General features: G+C 55.3%; 1 pseudogene; it reads left to right on the top strand.

Moving 5' to 3' along the window:
* The first annotated feature begins 1,879 nt into the window (after positions 1 to 1,879).
* The window catches only part of LOC125532810 (putative inactive receptor kinase At5g58300), a 54,100-nt pseudogene continuing 49,979 nt past the window's right edge, over positions 1,880 to 6,000 (top strand).

The following is a 6,000-nucleotide window of genomic DNA, read 5'->3' as shown; positions in this document are numbered from 1 at the left end:
CCCCGAAATTTTCCTTGCCCTCGATTCTACCATGGTTTTTTTCGTCATGGATGGCCCAAAGAATGTCATGCAGCTGCGTCTTCGGCCCACCCAGGATGAAAAGCCCATTTTCTATCATGATTTTTTGTCATAGAAGTAGGAGCCCACCACATCTATGATGATACCGGGTTTTGTCACAATTATCGTCATAGAAGTGTCATATGTATGACAGAAAAAAAATTCGTTCGGCCCAAAATGTCACGGATGTGTCTTTTTTTGTAGTGTGTTCAGTAATACCAGGGTCATCAAGGGGGCCGCGCTCGCTGATTTCGTGGAAGAATGGACAGACGCACCGACGCTTGAAGAAGGTGAAGATCGGTCCCTCTCGCCGGGATGCGAAGCGCCTGACGGCTGGGTCATGTACTTCGATGGTGCCTTCGCGCGCCAGGGCGCGGGGGCTGGAGCAGTACTCATCTCACCCACTCAGGACAAGCTCTACTACGCCGTGCAGCTCTGCTTCCAGCAGGGCGAGAAGGTCTCCACCAACATTGCAGAATACGAGGGTCTCATAGCCGGCCTGAAGGCTGTGATGGCGCTGGGGGTGAAGCGTCTCACTATCAGGGGCGACTCACAGCTCGTCGTCAACTTCTCCAACAAGATATACGAGCTGAAGGACGAACACATGGAAGCATACCCCACAGAGGTGCACAAGATGGAGAAGAAATTCCTGGGCCTGGAGTTGCAGCACGTGCCCCACGGCACCAATAAGGAAGCAGACGACATCGCTAGGAGAGCATCCAAGCGACAGCCCCAGGAGCCTGGCGTCTTCGAGGAGCGGCTCTTCAAGCCATCAGCAACGCCGCCGCTTTCAAGAACAATTCAGCCTCGGGAGGAACTCCCACAGACGCCAACCTCAGGAGCCCCAGCCTGTGGCCCGACCTCAGGATCATGCCTACTCCTGGCGCTCGAGCCCCAGGAGGGATGCTAGACCAAGGAATTCAAGGAATACCTGATGCAAGGGACGTTGCCAAAGAAGGAAGAGGACGCGGAGCGCGTGGCCCGTCAGGCCATGGCATACTGCATCCAGGACGGTGAGTTATACAGAAAGCGACTAATTGACGTTACACTGCGTTGTATCTCCAAGGAACAGGGGAAAGAGCTGATAGCTGACATACATGACGGAGACAGTGGGCAGCACTCGTCATCGCGAACCCTCGTCGGCAAGGCATTCCGAAGTGGATTCTACTGGCTTACGTCGCTCAACGACGCGGCCGAGCTGGTGCACGCCAAGCAGTTCCATCAGCCAGCTCAGGGCCTCAAGACCATCCCACTCTCATGGCCGTTCGCGGTCTAGGGGCTGGATATTCTGGGCCCGTTCCCTCAGGTGCCTGGGGCCTATCGATACCTCTACGTTGCCATCGAAAAGTTCACTAAGTGGCCGGAGGTTGAAGCCGTCCGTGCCATCCCAGCTGCCTCTGCAGTCAAGTTCATCAAGGGACTCATGAGCCGTCTTGGGGTCCCCAACTGCATCATCACCAATAACGGCTCGCAGTTCACTAGTAATCTCTTCAAGTCATATCGAGCTAACCTTGGAATGCAGATCTGCTATGCATCCGTAGCACACCCCAGGAGAAACAGCCAGGCCGAACACACCAACGCAGAGGTCCTGAAGGGCCTCAAGACAAGGACCTTCAAGACGAAGCTCGAGGCCTGCGGCAGGGGCTGGCACGACGAGCTCCAGTCTGTGATGTGGTCGATCCACACCACCGCCACCAAGCCAATGGGCGAAACCCCGTTCTTCCTCGTCTATTGAGCATAAGCAGTCCTCCCTCATGAGGTTGAGCATCGCTCCGCACGGGTCCTGGCGTTTGATGAGATGCAGTAGGACGCCACGCGGTGGATGGACCTCGTGCCGGGGGAGGAACGACGCCGTGAAGCTGCATTACGGGCGACAAGATACCAGCAGGCGCTGCGGCGGTACCATTGCCGCAGCGTCCGCCCCAGGACTCTTGAGGTGGGTGACCTCGTCTTGAGGCGGGTGCTCTCTAGGGAGGGGCTGCATAAGCTCTCGCCCATGTGGGAGGGCCCGTTCAAGGTCGTCCACGTCTCCAGGCCAAGCACTGCGTGTCTGGAGACACAGGACGGGGTACCCGTCCAGAACACCTGGAACATCCAACACCTCCGGAAGTTCTACCCATGAAGAAAGGCCCGGTGCTTGTGAAGAAGGCCCAGTGCCTATGAAGAAGGCTCGGTGCCTGTGAAGAAAGGCCCAGTGCCTGTGAAGAAGGCCCGGTGCCTGTGAAGAAAGGCCCGGTGCCTGTGAAGCAAGGCCCCGTGCCTGTGAAGAATCGCCGCCCGTGACACTCTCACGTAATAATGAGTGGGGTTGTACACGCCCCGACGCCTCAGGAGAGCCACCCTAGGGCCTCGGGGGCAACCTCACACGCCGAGTGGAAGCACTTAGCTCCGCGCTAGTGAGAAGATGTCGAAGACTATACTAGGTGCCAGACGCGGCTTTTCATTTCCTTTCCGAAGTTGGCTCGCCCCTCTTTTAATTGAAATTTGCTTTCTGGTGTCTCTTGCTGGTCCCATTTTATCGCTTTCTGCCTCTGTTTCTGCCTTGGTCTCTTTGGTCGACATGTACTCTCCCTTGCGTCCCTCGCGAGGGGGCTGAATATGTACGCTTGTGAGCCTTCTTTTCATGAGGCACCCTTGTTCGAGCCCACAAGCCGGCGCACCTCTCCTGATCCGTGCCCCACGGGTATCGCGACGCGAAGCGCTAAGTCAAGGCCAGCGGCCCCTATGACCAAGCCCTGGGTGAGCAATAAGCCTCTTGACGAATTCTTTGCAGTTCCTAAGCGCATATCAGGTCAAGGAGGCCTCGAAAGGCACTAGAAGGAAAGCGCCTCGTGAGAAGGAGGCCACCTGAAACAAGTCGAGCTAGGTTATAACTACATAAAATGACGACATTGCGACACGACATAGGAACAACAAACATAACATAATGATTGAGATCATAGTTCGATACATGCCCCTCCGGGGCCCATTCTAGTTTCCTTCTGAAGCAGGAAGGAAAAGGAGAACAAAATAGAAGTGGCACCTACAGTGGTTCACGGGCGCAGGCCCCAACGCCCTGCTGAGCTCAGATGGACCCCTCCCCGTGCTTCACGGAGGCGCGAAGACTAGATGACCTGCCACTGTCTTCGAAGCGGGCACGGCGGCGTGGCGGCTGGTCATAGCCGCCACTGCTGGAGCTGTCGCTCGGGGAAGAGCTGCCATAGCCGGACAAGACGCGGTCGGCACGAAGGGCGGGTTCGCCCTCATCCTCGTCACGTCCGTCGCCAAGGCCGAGCACCTCCTCGACATCGTTCACCTCGGGGCAGCACCCGGCGCGGCGACCATCTTCCCCAAACACCCTCACATAGAGGGTCGCATCGCCGTCGTACTTGAAGTGAAGGCTGCACCGCCTTCCCAGGCCGCGTGTGCGGGTGAACGTCTGCCAACTGCGGGCCAGAGCTACATTCCCCGCGGCGGAGACCGCGATCGCAACCCAAGAAGCCCTGCTGCAGCAGCCGTCCGCCTGTAGCCAAAGCCCGCCAGGACCTGAGGCCGGCAGCTCGTCGGCGAAGAAGCGCGGGAGCTGAAGCCAGTTGCCAGCCGGATCCTCTGACCAGACAACGAACTCCAGTAGCATCTCCGCCGAGTGGAAGCATGGCCGGGGAGGCCGCGCGACCATGGCACGTCTCCATTCGTCAACGGGACCGCCACAACCGGAGCGACCCCTGCACCACGAAGCGGCACCGCCACAGCCGCGTGGAGCCATGGCAGGGGTTGTAGTGTGCTTGATGAGACGTCCGCGTCCATGCTTGGGCACCGGAGAGCCAGGCCCCTCACAAGGGGCCTTCCCCTTCTCCGCGGTGGTGAACCTCCTCGACGGCGCCATCGGTGGCATGAGAGAAGCAAAGAAGGAGAAGAAGCAGGAGAGGCAGAGGAAGGATGGGCGATGGGGGCTCTGCCCCCCTCCCATGTATACCAAGAGAAGGCCAACCAGCAGCACCCACGATCACAGGTAATGATGGTTTTCCTTGCATGTCGCAGGGACTTGTCATGTCGGGCAGTTGCCGAGGTAGCGTGCGTAAGCGGAGATGCCCACGTCCAATCAACCGCCACGCGTCGATCGAGGCCGCAGGCTATGTGAGCCCGCGGCGCTCGGCACTTCACCCTTGGCTTTGCCTCGAAGCCGAGCCCAAGCACGCCTTGGGCCCGAGGGCTACTGTCGGTGTTCTGGTAACGGGGGTCCCCAGACTTGCCTGCCTGCGGCCCACGGCATGGCTTTGCTAGCATGCTTGTACGGCCCATCTTCATCAACAAGGAATCAGGACCCTCGCGAGGGTACAAGCCTCGCGAAGCGAACGGCACAAGACCTCCTCAGGAGCGGCCCCACCAGGCTGGCTCGTGAGGGGCGGAGAGTTCAAGGCTGGGTAAACCTCACGAGGTTCGGGTGATGTAAGTTATGAAGATCGAGACCAGGCGGGCACCAGCGCGTGCAGCGTCCTTGTTTCCTCTTTGGTGCTAAGGGGGCAAGCGCAGGCGTGGAGTACCGACACATCAAGCAAAGCTTACCATGTTGGTGCAATGAGACCAAGACCAGAAGGACGGCAAGATGGAGGTCACCATGGAGCCCAAGACGGTGTCACCACCAGAGCCTTTGGCAGGCGAAGACTGCTTTTGTTAGGATAGCTTGTACTAGTTGTCCCCTTTCTAATTGGCCATTGTTGGCTCCCTTCCTGCTAAATATTTGGGTAGAGGACCATGGCCTCTATAAATAGGTTTAGTCACCATAGTAGGAGGCAACTCGTCCCAAATCCACCCGAACGACAACCAGTTCGCCAAGCACAAGAACAGCTCAACCTCAGGAGGTTGTTCTTCCCCTTGTACTGTTCATCCTCAGCCCAAGAGGCAATCCACCACCACCACACTGGAGTAGGGTATTACACCACAACGGTGGCCTGATCCAGTATAAATCTTGTGCCCTTTGTGTTGCGAGTTTGTTGAGTTAGTTCGTGAGATCTTAGCTAAGTTAGAACGCAGATCGATAGGGGGAAGATCTTCGCGTGCACCCCAATGTTCAAACCTTAAGGGTTTTGCCAGAACATGTGATCCGACAAGAGAGTCCCTAACTAGAGAGAGAGGGAGAGAGAGTGAAATAGAAAGAGTGAGTGAAAAAAGTGTGTGCGTGTGTGTGAAAGAGACATTGACCACACATGATAAAAGTAGAGAAAAGGCGTGTGTGTCTTATGCAAACATATCACACATGCATCTTCGACAACGGAAGCAAGGTGAGGAGATAGTGCGTGGTTGTGTGCAACTGAGAGAGAAATACCCCTAGCACATGGCCAACAGGGGTCTGACAAACAAGGGAGAGAGGTCGAGAGGGACGTACGGAGAAAATGCAGACATGGGGAGGAGAGAGTGTATGTTTGTCATACAGAGATGCCCTGCAGATCGTGATGGGACTACATGGGTGGGATATCGAGTGACAAGGTGTGTGCGCGATAGAAGATACCCCGAGAAATATCGAGATAGACGTATGGATGGAAGGAGAGAATACATGTGTACGAGATGGCTAGTGAGAGATAATCATACTTAGGGGGGAGTGCGTGTGTGTCACATCCCTAGTTCTGGTATGATCTAGGCTTGCTTTGTGCATCATGCTTATGTTTCAAATGAATTTGAAATGGGGAATGTTTCAAACCCTAGCACCAAAGCAAATTCAAATAGGTTCAAATTAAAAATGGAATTTCAATAAACCCAAAATGCTCTTCAAAAATTTTCATGGTCTTTGGAAAATGTTGCAAACAACAACCAGAGGTCATGCACATTTTTGCTAAACATTTTGGATTTTTGAATGAACCCATATATATTTGAATTGGAGCTGTTTAAAATAATATAAATATTTTAAAGGCTCCAAAAATGTTGGAAATTGGTGAGGGCCTCTAGTATATTATAACTAGTGGTCAC

This window comes from Triticum urartu, chromosome 1A (assembly GCF_056163025.1).
Source record: "Triticum urartu cultivar PI428250 chromosome 1A, HENAU_Tu73, whole genome shotgun sequence".
Classification (NCBI taxonomy): Eukaryota; Viridiplantae; Streptophyta; class Magnoliopsida; order Poales; family Poaceae; genus Triticum; species Triticum urartu.
This window is presented reverse-complemented; position numbering and strand designations above follow the sequence as displayed.